Here is a 13,093-nt window from a genome sequence, read left to right as displayed (position 1 = left end):
AAAACAGATAACACGCACTTGCAACAAATCAAGTCCTAATTAGGAGAAGTGGAGAACATGTTACACAAATATACTGGGGTTGATTAGACAACATTGCAACCTCTCACAAATAATGCATACATAATGCCATTACCCATAGATCCCTGTTGTAAGCATCTAGAGTTCTCACTAACTAGTTTCACATGCAAGCAGAAAACATGAAACCTTTTACACTTAAGTTTTTTTTCCAAATAGCAAATAACACATATTGGACATCATGCATGAGTATTAGACTTTTTCTCATTGTCAAACTTTTCCCTTTTTTTCCCAATGGATTTAAAACAATTTATGAATGAAATCATTGGTTTTGTTGTCGGAGAACATTTATGAAATTAATCTATCATATATAATATACTTTTCATATATGATAGAAACATAATTTTTCATTACATGACAAAAGTATTTTTCTAAGAAGTGGAACAATCTGTCTAATTAAGCCCTTCCTAGGCTAACTCCTTGAAACCTTGTTCAAATCATTTGGGATAATCAAAACAACACTGTGCTGTAATCAAAGCAATTAACAGTCTATCCTCTATCACGACCCTGGGTTATGAGATGGGTAATTGTGTAAATCCCGGGGGGGGGGGGGGGGGGGGGGGTGTTGTGGTGTAGATTGGTTAGAAACAGTTAGTGGTCAGTTAGGGTTGCCTGGTGTTGTAAAACAGTTAGAAGCTATGGCTGTTAGCAGGCTGTTGGGGCTTTCACTTACTGCAACTGAAGGGTAATTGATGAACCCTATAAGAGGGTGGTTGTACAAGAAATAAGGCATGCAATTGAAGACTAAATTCCCTCCTTTCTGAATTCTCTCATTTCTCTCTCAATCTCTCCCTCAATTCTCTCTACTTCTAGATTCACTAAATTAACCCTTGTCAAATCCAAGGATCTAACAAAGTGGTATCAGAGATGGCGATCTTGGCAGCTGGCAAAGCAAGTCCGTTACATGAGTCAACGGAATAGGCACGATCAGACTAGAGGGGCATGACCGGAGCGGGAACCGACAACGAAGGGATAGGCAGTGGCTGGTGGGTTCATCGGTTCTATATTTGGAAGCATACTAGACCAATGCTTTGATGACATGGAACATCAACGATTGCAATTTGAGGTCGGTGATTGGGTAAGAAGGTGCCACTTGGGCGATCATTGAATCCCAACGATCACAACTTTGAAGGCAAGCACGACAGAAGCAGACCAAGTAAATTCCGACTAGTTTGGGTCGAAATTAAAGGCGAAGCGGTGCGACAGACCCGAGCGATCACAATTGGGATGAAATTTCTGACAATGATCACTGGACTCACAGCTGAGGTGGCGTGGGCAGACCAGGGTGATCATAATTGGGGCAGGGGTCCTAAGCTGGAATTGGGGTCTGTCAAGAAAGGAGACTAGGCCGAACAAGGGGGTTAATTCCAATTTCGTGTTAACTAGAGGTAGTGATCAGGGACAATAGTCATTCCAATTCCTTTGTCGACTGGAGGTAGTGATCAATGATCGGGGAGTGCTGATATTAGGACTCTCAAACAGGACCAACCAAAAGAGAATTCCCACTCGAATTCTTTTACACACTCACAGAATTAGAAACAATTAAGCAATCAGACAAAAAACAGAATGAAATATGACATAACAGAAAGATAAATCAAACCAGCAAAGAGACGAGATTTATCCTAGTTCGGAATGCCTTTGGCAAACCTACATCCAGCAGTCAACACCCCATAGAGCAGTCTTTATTCAGATAAATCGATCAGTACATCAAGCTTCTAACCCTCATCTATATCCCCGAGTACATACCACTCATTCTCTCAAGAATACACAAGACTAAACATTTAGCCTTTCTTTTTCAATAATGAAATCATTACTCGATCACAGATGAAATAGAAACACTCCTTGGATTGCCTCTCAAGTGCCTCACATGCCCTCTTATTTATAGAAAGGGCAGACATCCCAATATAACTAACTATTATTGGGATATTACAATTAGGCCCCCCAAAATACTAAGTAATTACACTTGGCATTTTAAACCTAATTGATCTAATCTTCCAGCTGATGCAACTCCAATATATTACCAATCTTCTATCGCATAAACTCTAAGAAAACACAACAGGGGGGGCATGGCAAAAGGAACAAGAATGAAGCAATTGGAAGCCCCCATAGGGAGACAGGCCTTTGCCACACTCAAGAACAATTGGAGGGGCGGTTTGAGTGGGTGGAGCTCGGCCTTTGCCAAATGCAAGAGGAGGTGAGTAAGGGCAGAGTCAAGAATGCGGCAACGAAGGATATGACGATGTCGTTGGAGAGGAGCGTGAAGGCTGAGATCATCGACATCCGAGGGGACATTTCCAATCTTAAGGAGGAGTTTGCAGGATTCAGGAAACAATTGAGTATTGTCCTACATTTGTTTTTGAGGCTTCCGAATGCAAGTTTGCCAGCTGATTTCCCTCCAAGAACAACCCCTGATCCGATCTCAGCCCCTGACAAGAGTAGGAAATCGCGACCATAATTTCGAACTTGTGGAGGTAGAGGATCGACTCAAATTCATGGCAAAAGCCTCCAACTGAGGGGGATTAACGAGCTAGGCTAATGTACCAATGCCGAGGCTAGAAATACCGGCATTTGATGGGACCAAGACATGTTGGTGGATTCAGCAATGTGAAAGGCTCTTTCACTCTTTTCATGTGGTCAAGAGTCAAAAGGTAAATCTGGTTGTGACATATCTTAATGACGTTGTAGATGCATGGTTTCAAGGGTGGAGCGACGAAAGATTTGAATTGAGTTGTCATTGTTCTTTCACCGAAGTGAGCACAAAGTTTAACAATGAGAAAAAGTATAACATAGTTGTTAAAGGCGCGCCTAGGTGCAAGGCGCCAGTTCGGTGCCTCGCCTAGGCCAAGGCGAGGCGAGGCCCTCGCCTTGCACGGTGAGGCGCCGAGGCAAGAGGCGCGCCTCATGAAACTTAGAAGTCTAATACTTTGCATGATGTCCAATATGTGTTATTTGCTATTTGGAAAAAACTTAAGTCTGAAAGGTATCATGTTTTCTGCTTGCAAGTGAAACTAGTTAATGAGAACTCTAGATGCTTACAACAGGGATCTATGGGTAATGGCATCATGTATGTGTTATTTGTGAGAGGTTGCAATGTCGTCTTAACCCCCAGTATATTTGTGTAACATGTTCTCCACTTCTCCTAATTAGGACTTGATTTGTTGCAAATGCGTGTTACTGTTTTAAAAACTATCAATTTCCTTGTTCATTTGTTATATGAAAAATCAATTTCTATGTTCATATGGATATGTGAGCATTTACATGAAAATATGATTCTTTTGCAGTAATTGATATATGAATTACGTATAAATTGTTATTATCTTTTACATGTTGAATGTGACATGAGATTTTATATTCTCCTCCAAATGGTCATGGCATGCTTTTGTTATTTGTGAGTCCATTGTGGACTCATCGTTGATATTAACATTTTTTAGGTTTTGGCTCGATGAGGCCGTGTATCTAGTTAAGTCATCCAACACAATCAGTTTTGGTATATACTATTCTTAGACACGCTCCATGTGGATACATTGACACTTAGAGTCCAATCTCGAGTTTTATATTTCTCTTTCTTATTGTTATTTGAATTTTTGTTCAAATTAGAAGGATTGGATTTAATTGTAATTGTGTTTTTAGATATTGATTATAAATGGGACCAATTCTATTTGGTAATGTAATGAGTAACTTTGTACAAGTGATTTGTTGGTCTCAAGAGTAGGGTCACCCTAGCATTTGGATCAACACCGGTCATGGATCCCCTTTTCTTGGTCGTGACAAATTGGTTCCTAGTAATGTCTAGAACAATGTTCTTTTGATTTTTTAAAAATGTACTGCCATTTTCTTTTTCCTTGATCAATTGTTCTACTTATGGCTGGTGATGTCTCTATCTTTTTTTTTTTTTGACAATTTCTGCTTTCTGTTTGTTAAGTTGGTCTCCCTTTTCCTGTTTCAGCAATGGATGATGACACGCCATCTGCAGGCTTTCTGTGAGAAGATATTTTTCATCCATTGTTGATTGCTTCGAACTCATCTAATCTGGAGAAGGCTTTAGAAGTTTTAGTAGAAGTTTCCAAAACTTTGGATGGTTGCTCGAACCTTGCTTCCCGAAATACTCTCTGCACAGTCCTGGAGCTCTGTCAAGATCAATTGAATTCTTCTTCTAGTCATCTTCTTGCAATGTCACTGAAACTCTTGAGAAACTTATGTGCGGGAGACTTGACCAACCAGAACTTGTTTGTTGAACATAATGGAGTGGGGATTGTCTGGAGTATATTGAATTCTATGAGCACTTCCAATTCAGATTACGGGATCATTCGAATGGGGTTGCAAGTTTTGGCAAATGTTTCATTGGCTGGGGAAAGCCATCAGCTTGCTATTTGGTATCAGTTTTTTCCACTTAAATTTATTGAGATTGCCAGCTTGCGGAGAAGGGAGACTTGCGATCCTTTATGCATGGTTATCTATACATGTAGCAATGGAAGCAGTGCGCTAATTGATGAGCTTTGTGCTGAGAAAGACTTGCCTATCCTGGAAGAACTTGTGGACAGCTTCAGCAGGTAAATTTTGAGTTTGTTTGTACTACCTCAAAGTCTTTCTACCCTGTCCTTTCTAGTTCAATTTCATGTTTCTAGTTGGCCAAATTCAGACTAATTTCTGTGTTATTTTTGTGCTCTTGCTAGTTGGCTTTGGAGAAGATTGGATAAAATTGCTTTTGTCTAGAATTTGCTTAGGTGAAAATCAGTTTCTTCGACTGTTCTATAGATTACATCCAGTTGGAAATTTTGAAAATGGTCAAGATATCAACTTAAGAGATGATCTTTTTGTGTCAGAACAAGCATTTCTGTTGGCTATCCTATCAGAAACTTTAAATGAGCATATTGGTGAGGTATCAATTTCCAATGATTTTGCTTTGTATGTTCTTGGAATATTGAAACAAGCAGTTGGGAATTTTGATTGGATGTTAAGGGTTACAAATGAGCCGAGCCTCAGGTCGGCATTCGGCTCGAAAAAAACTCGTTCAAATTTATTCATTTCGAGCAGAGCTTGAAACTTTGAAACTCGATTTGTAAACGACTCAACCTTGAGTTAGTAAAACTCGACTTGTTAACTCGCAAGCTAACTATATTAGAGACTCTAAGTAGACTTGATTAGAAATTCACGATTAAATATAATAATATATGTATATATAATATATATATTATTATTATTATATCATTTATTAAATTATATATTAGACATATATTTTATAAATATATTATTTAACATACATACATATCATCATCATCATCACTTTTCCTCTCTCTCCCCACCCAAGAAACCATTTTCTCTGCTCTATCTCTCTCACCAAGAAAACCCTTTTCCTCTTCCTCTCTCCTCTCTTTTTCCCTTCCCTAGGGTTGCAATCGAGCTCGGCTCGGCAAATATGAGCTCGAGTCGAGCCTGGAAGTTCGGCTCGAGCTCAGTTAACATAGTCCAAGCACGGGCTCGGCTCGTCAATTCGGTTGACAAGCCGAGCTCGGGCTCGAGTTCCCAAATAGAAGATACCACGGATAAGCAAAAAATCCCAAAATAGCACAATCATACCTTGACGAGAGCGGAGGATGCAGCGGCGGTCGGCGGCGAGAGGCGGCCAGAGCTGAGGATGCAGCGGCGAGAGGCTAGACGGGTCGGCGGCCAGAGCTGCGAGAGAGGCGACGGCGGCGGCAGAGATGGAGGATGCAGCGGCGGGCGGCGAGGCGGCGATGGGTCTCTCTCTAGCTGCTCCAAACCTTCACTAAAATTGCTTTGTAAATTTGCAATTCAAATTGAAAGGGCTAAATTAGGTTTACAACTTACAATACCATTAATATCATATAAATTATAAATTAATATTACATACTCCCTTATTTATTTTATTTTTTAATTATTTTTTATATATATCTTATCTATATTATTTTTTAAGTGTTTTATATTTTTATATTTTTTCAAAAAATAACAATAATTAAAAACATAATATTAAGGTGGTTAAAAAAAATTAGTTAAATGAAAAACATGCAAATGGTGAATTATAATATTAATTTGATTGATTTAATTTTTTAATTAATTAATTAATTTTTGTGATTTTTATATATATGATTGATAAGTAAGAGTGTGCGATGGTTTGGTTAAACTGAACTAACCGAATTGAATTGACCTAACCGATCGATTTGATTTAATTAATTGTATAGGAGCAGTCAATTAGGTTAGCATGTGGAGGGATTTGATTATCGATTTTTTGAGTTAGAATAACCGACTAAATCGAATCGACTGACATTTAAAACGACGTCTTTTAGTTTCTTCATAAAATGATGTCGTTTCATGAATACCCACATGTGTATTTTCGTTGTTGGCGATTAGTTCGGTTCGGTTAGTGTTTTCGATTCGGTTATTGATTTTCGGACGGTTCGGTTTGATTATAACCGAATGCACACCCTTAAATTGATAAGTATTAAATATATTTTTTTGATAATATATTTATTATAATAAACTAATGAAAATAAATAATTAGACTTCAAAAATAAGATATAAGATATAATAAATATATATTGTTTAAAAATTAATGTATGATGTTAGCATGTTTTGTAACATATAATATATAAAATAAAATTTATTTTACATATTATTCAAAATATGTACAAATTTTCATATCTTTTAAATAATTATTATATTTTCATGACAATCTTATTTATATATATTGATGTAATATTATGTAATTCATAATAATTTTATTTAAAATTAATAATAATTATAATCACCATTATAAATTATTATTTATTTTTGATAGAACTATTATGAACTATTATTGATTTTAGATAAAATTATTATAAATTTTACAATATCATGCCAATTTATAAATTTTATTTGTAAATAAAATACTTAAAATGTATATTTAATAATGTCTGTAAATATTAATTTTTTAAAATTTAATGTAACATTGGTCGAGTAAACTATATATCACTCGAGTGAGATATGCAGTTATTAGAGTAACTATTTTTAATATTTAAGTAAAATATATTTTTATTCGATTAATAGTTATTTTGAATCAATTAATAATACAAATGCATAGACTTATCATTTTAATCAAAATTTATTACTCGATTAAATATTATAGTTATAAACTAATATACCATTTAGTCGATTAATTATTTGATTATTCAATTAATGTTATTCTATTATATATTCAAGTAAAACAAGTATATAATCAATTAATCTCTTAAATATTTAGATCTTACTTGATTAAAAAAAATTAATCGAGCACAATACTTGTTTGTTGTTATTTAACTAAATATTTTTTTACTCGATTAAAACGATAATTATTCTATTAAACTTATATATTAGTTTATTAATTTTCAAGTCACAACATATTTTATTATCAATATATTCTATTAATGATATTATTATAATAATATAAAGTTTAATAATTTTATGTTAAATAATATTTTTATAAAATTATCAATAAATATATTAATGTATTTATAAACAAACATATTCACAAGTTAATAATCGAGCTTACTCGCAAGCATCTAATAGAGTCAGTTTGCAAGCTTATAATCAAGCTAACTCGTGAGTCTTTATTTGAGCCACCTTGGGAGTTATCGAGCTGAACTTTATTTAATTTAAGCTCGACTCGTTTATAAATTGAGCTTTAAAATTAAACTCAAATTTAGCTTGCTTAACTTAACGAATTCGAATGAGATTTTAACAAGTCAAGCACCGACCTGCTCGAACTAAAGAAAAATCAAGCAAAAAAATAACTTTTAATTTACTCAAACTAAGGAAAATGTTGAAACTCACATGTTAACGTTAATTACTCAAAACTCCCAAATAAATTATTCAAAAATATCAAAGAGATGGTATGAAAAGTTCTAAAGTGAAGGAAACGAATAATTTAGCTGGTAAGCATTAATTAACGGTTATTTATTATCTCTTTTTGAAGTGAATCAATTTTTACATTTTAAATGATTCATTATTTACTTATACTATGATTTATATATTTAAAAATAGAGTTATGTTATTTGTATTGAAAGAGTTTCATAGATTGATTTACAAGTGTGATATATGGCGAGAAATTAACAATATTTAAAATATAAATTGAAGCAATTTATTGTAATAAATTGTTGATAAATTAGATCTAAAAAAAAGAGGAGAAAGAAGGCGGGACAAGAGAAAATTGGCCAAACCCCTCTTTCTCAATTGGCAAAGACACAGCGACAATAGATATTAATGGTCTTTTCTCTGTCCTCATTCTTTTTTTTCTCAGCCTTCGTGTTTGTTTCTATTCGTCTTTGTAAATGCCATTGCTACAACAATCTCTGTAATTTGCTTCAAAGAATCCAAACCTAGTGCATTGCAAACAATATCGTCATCGTTCTCTTTTCTCTATCTCGCCAAACAGTTGATCCCCGTGGAAATTTCATTACATATCTTAACCCAACACCAAGCACTGAGGCGGCCTCTAAGAAAGGCTTCATCACCGTTCTAATGGAGGTGCCCAACACTCTTTGGACCCCAATGGTCGTGAGAGGGGTGACCAATAGCTAGGACGACGATCTTCAGAGAGGGAAAGTCAAGTGGGGCCAACGGTGTCCAACAATTGGGGCGTCGGTGTTCGGAGAGAGAGACGAGTGGGGCCAATGATGTCCTGAAAGGAGATGACGGGTGAGGGCGATAGTGTCTGTGAGAGAGAGAGTCGGTCATGTATGAGAGAGAGAGAGAGAGAGAGAGAGAGAGAGAAATGGTTTTGGATCATTTGAATCATTTATCACAGGGGTGAAATGGTCATTCAATTACTCTTGTAAACCAATATGTGAAACTTTTTGAAAAATTCTATTCGCAGCCACGATTTTACTCTCAGCAGCCACTTTTCAATATACTTAAAATAGCCTCAAGTAAAAATTCAGTTTTACCTTTCATTTACAATGCTCAACCACCCCCATTACACAATTACCTGACATCGCACTTTCTTCAATCGACTAAATTTTGTAATTTCTTCTTATCGATCGTTGTAATTACTTATGCCAAATTATGTAATTTTTTCTCGTTGACCGTCGCAATTACTTATTATTTCACACTCGTCATCGAAAACCTATTTTTTCCTCAAGGTCACTCATTTCTCTTATTTCACCTCCACACCCAGTCATTTTCTCTTAGAATATCAATGGAGAAAAACGTCGGATACAATGTGAAAACAAAAAACAAATGAAAATATAGGAATAGAAGAACGCATACACACACATATACATATATGTACATTTACACACATCTCTGCATACAAGACATATATATACATAAATATATATATATACACACACGCAATACCTACTACATAGACAAATCTATTCATATATATACACATATATATACATGCGCGTGTAGACACACATATATATATATACGCACACATACATATATATATATATATAAATAAACACAGTGGTCATGGGTATGGTGGCCATAACCGCCCATTCATGGCCCGCCATGCCCACTTTGTGTATTTATATATATATATATATTTGTGTGTGTTACGATCATAAGATTGTTACTTTTTCATGTCATTTTTTATTTTATTTCCTTATTATTTGAGAGACTTTGGTAGTGAAAATATGTTGCAATTTTTTTTCTTATTTTTTAGTTTAGTAGTTCTTATTTTTCTTCGAAGATTTGTTGTGTTTAAACTATGAAAGTCATTGAATAAACGGGGAGGAAAAATTTCATCTTGCTCAACTTGAGTTTGGGAGGAATGTTGGTCCCTCATTTCTGTAGAATTTTTATGCTAATTACAATATATATGTAACATCCCGTTCGAGCGATAGGAAGGACCGGAACAACTTACCCTGATGGGCCTACACGAACTTCCCAGGGGGTCACCCTTCATTGGATTGCCCCAGGTTAAGCACGCTTAACTTGGGAGTTCTTTGTCAACATTCAGCCCAAAAGGTATCCAGCTGGTATTGTTTCCTTTCTTACACTATCCTCGATATATTCTAACTTCTCTAGGCTCTCGGGGTATTACATTCTTCCCCCCTTAAGCACATGACGTCCCCGTCATGCGACCTTACAACTGGTCCCAGACCTTCTCCCCTTGGGGGCTGCCATCCTAGAAGCCTGCCAGAAGCCGCTCCTTGTACAGGCCCTCAAGCCCCGGCGCCACTCCCCGCCCTCATCGGACCGCCTTGGCCAAGGGTCGGCTCTGATACCACTTGTAACATCCCGTTCGAGCGATAGGAAGGACCGGAACAACTTACCCTGATGGGCCTACACGAACTTCCCAGGGGGTCACCCATCATTGGATTGCCCCAGGTTAAGCACGCTTAACTTGGGAGTTCTTTGTCAACATTCAGCCCAAAGGTATCCAGCTGGTATTGTTTCCTTTCTTACACTATCCTCGATATATTCTAACTTCTCTAGGCTCTCGGGGTATTACATTTGTTAAAATTCAGTGGCAGCGTCACTCTTTAGATGAGGCTACCTGGGAGCGCGAGGAGGAGATGAGGTGTCTTTTCCCCCAGCTATTCGAGTGACCAGACAGGAATTTGGGGACCAAATTCTTTGAAGGGGGGAGAAACTGTAACGACCCATTATTGGGTTTAGAATTTTAGAATGATATATTAACTTATTTTAGTTATTATATAAGTTGAGCAAATTTGATTCTTAATGTTGAAATAGATCTATGGGCTTGTATGTATGAGTTTAAATTAAATGGATGGGATAATGAGTTGGGCTTCAATTTATTTAAGGCAAATGGGCTAAGAGTTGGGCTTGGGCCTTTAAGGAAATAGAAGATGGGCATTTATTTGGGCTTAAGCCCAATACAAAAAAAAAAAAAAAAAAAAAAAAAAACATCCACCATCTACGCATCATTACTTCCCAACCCCATTTCTTTTTCTTCTTTCACCTTTTATTTCACTTCTTCTTTATTGTTTTTCACTCCCTCTTTTACTTCTCCTTTCTTCTTTCACTCCTCCTTTTACTTCTTCTTTTTCCTTTTACTCCTACTTTCTTCTTTCACTTCTTTTTTTACACCTTCTTTTTCTTTCTCTTTATCTCATTTTCTTCTTCTCCCCTCCCGACTTCTTCTTCTTCTTCTTCTTCTTCTTATTCTATTCTTCTTCTTCTTCTTCTTCTTGTTCTTCTTCCTCATCTAATACGCATTCTTTTTCTTCTCTACTGCTTCTATTCTGTTAAATTTTCTGTGGCAATTGGAGCTTCTGTGCGGGTGCTTCATCTTGATTTATTCATCCTCAGGCATGTATCCTTTCTTCTTCTTCTTTTATTTTTCTCCCCTTCCATGTGTAGCATCTCTATTAAATTTTTTCTATCTACATAGTATAAAATTCCTAAATATTGTGAGTCTATTTGATATCTCAAAAGGGTTTGATTCACCCCAATATTATTCTGTGAATGACATTTTTCACCTCCATTATGATGGGAGTTTGTTCACCTTCATTGCTCATTGTAGAGTATTTATTGGTATATCTTATATGTGAATGATGTCTGGATAATTAATGTCTATACCCGAATGTCCCATGAAATTGTGGAAAAATATCAAGTTAATGTGTGAAAAAATTCGGATGCTACAGTACCATATAGTACCTATACAGTATCTCAATACAGTACCTATACAGTACCATACAATACCTATACAGTATCTCAATATAGTACCTATACAGTATCTTGATACAGTACCTATACAGTATCTCAATACAGTACCATACAGTACCTATATAGTATCTCAATACAGTACCATACAGTACCTATATAGTATCTCAATACAGTATCTCGATACAGTACCTATACAGTATCTCGATACAGTATCTCGATACAGTACCATACAGTATCTATACAGTATCTCGATACAGTACCATACAGTACCTATACAGTATCTCGATACAATACCATATAGTATCTCGCTATAGTATGATACCGTATTCGTACAGTATACATACAGTATCTTGCTACAGTACCATACCGTATCCGTATAGTACCCCGCTACAGTACCCATCCGAAATTTTTTATTAATATTAATTAAACATTTACTTAATGTATTAGAGCGATTGTATGGTGGAAAAATAACAATTTTTGCCATAACATTCTTCAATGGTATTAAATGTATATTGAGAACGAGAATTTAAATTTTACATTGCTGGTAAATGCATACATGATGCATACATGTACATGATGCTCATATATATATGTTATTAGCGCACTTATTATTTTGCGCGGAAATAAAGGGTACCCTAGGAGCGCCTGACGCGGGACGAGGTGGCCATAGCCCGGCAGGTTGTGCTCGATACGTTATGTGTTGATTTACTGATATGATGATTAACGCATATTTTGCATCGTGGCTTATGAGCCTATGGGATTTATACTTATGATGTATGCACTTGTATGATTATACATGAACAAAAATTTGAAATTTATAATTCTATGAGATATGATTTCCGACTCATATAATTGAATATTGATATGAAGTCGTTGTACACTCCTCTCGGTGTCATCATGATTTCTCTTTCTTCATACTGCTCCTTTGTACTAGAACTTGCTGAGCCTTGTGGCTCACTTGATCTTCTTATGCCATTCCAGGTAAAGGTAAAGCAGTCATTAAGGGCGAGTCCAGTGGGACTACAACCCAAGGGTAGTGGTGTACAGAGGCACTCAACTCGGAGATCCTAGTTGCGTTTTGGTGAGGTAGATTGATGAGATTTTAAATTGTTGTTTTACATTAGAGCCTCATATTCGGTTTGTATGGCCTAAGAGCCTAGATGTATCAACATTGGTTTGTAACGAAAGTTATTGATATTCCGCTGCGTGAAAATAGATAAATGTGTGTTTATTATGAGGTATTGTTCTATATCATCCTTGTGATGACCTCCTTTCGAATGTCCTATGCTAGCGGGTACATTCGGGAGTGGGCCCTTACAATATATATATATATGTATTTATGTGTGTATAAAGGAAGATTTGAGGATGTGTTTTAGTAACGACTATGTGACGATAGAAGAGGGTA

General features: G+C 36.0%; 1 protein-coding gene across 2 annotated transcripts in view; it reads right to left on the bottom strand.

The window, feature by feature from the left end:
- LOC127804186 (uncharacterized) overlaps positions 1-5,892 on the bottom strand; it is a 42,421-nt gene extending 36,529 nt beyond the window's left edge. For both annotated transcript variants that reach the window (XM_052341018.1, XM_052340993.1), the window contains exon 1: positions 5,653-5,892. The gene's annotated coding sequence lies outside the window, so the exon portion shown is untranslated. The remainder of the gene's footprint in view (positions 1-5,652) is intronic.
- Positions 5,893-13,093: the final 7,201 nt, after the last annotated feature.

The sequence above is a fragment of the Diospyros lotus genome, chromosome 1 (assembly GCF_014633365.1).
Source record: "Diospyros lotus cultivar Yz01 chromosome 1, ASM1463336v1, whole genome shotgun sequence".
In the NCBI taxonomy this organism is placed as follows: domain Eukaryota; kingdom Viridiplantae; phylum Streptophyta; class Magnoliopsida; order Ericales; family Ebenaceae; genus Diospyros; species Diospyros lotus.
Note: the sequence above shows the minus strand (reverse complement) of the source record. Positions and strands in the feature narration are given on the sequence as shown.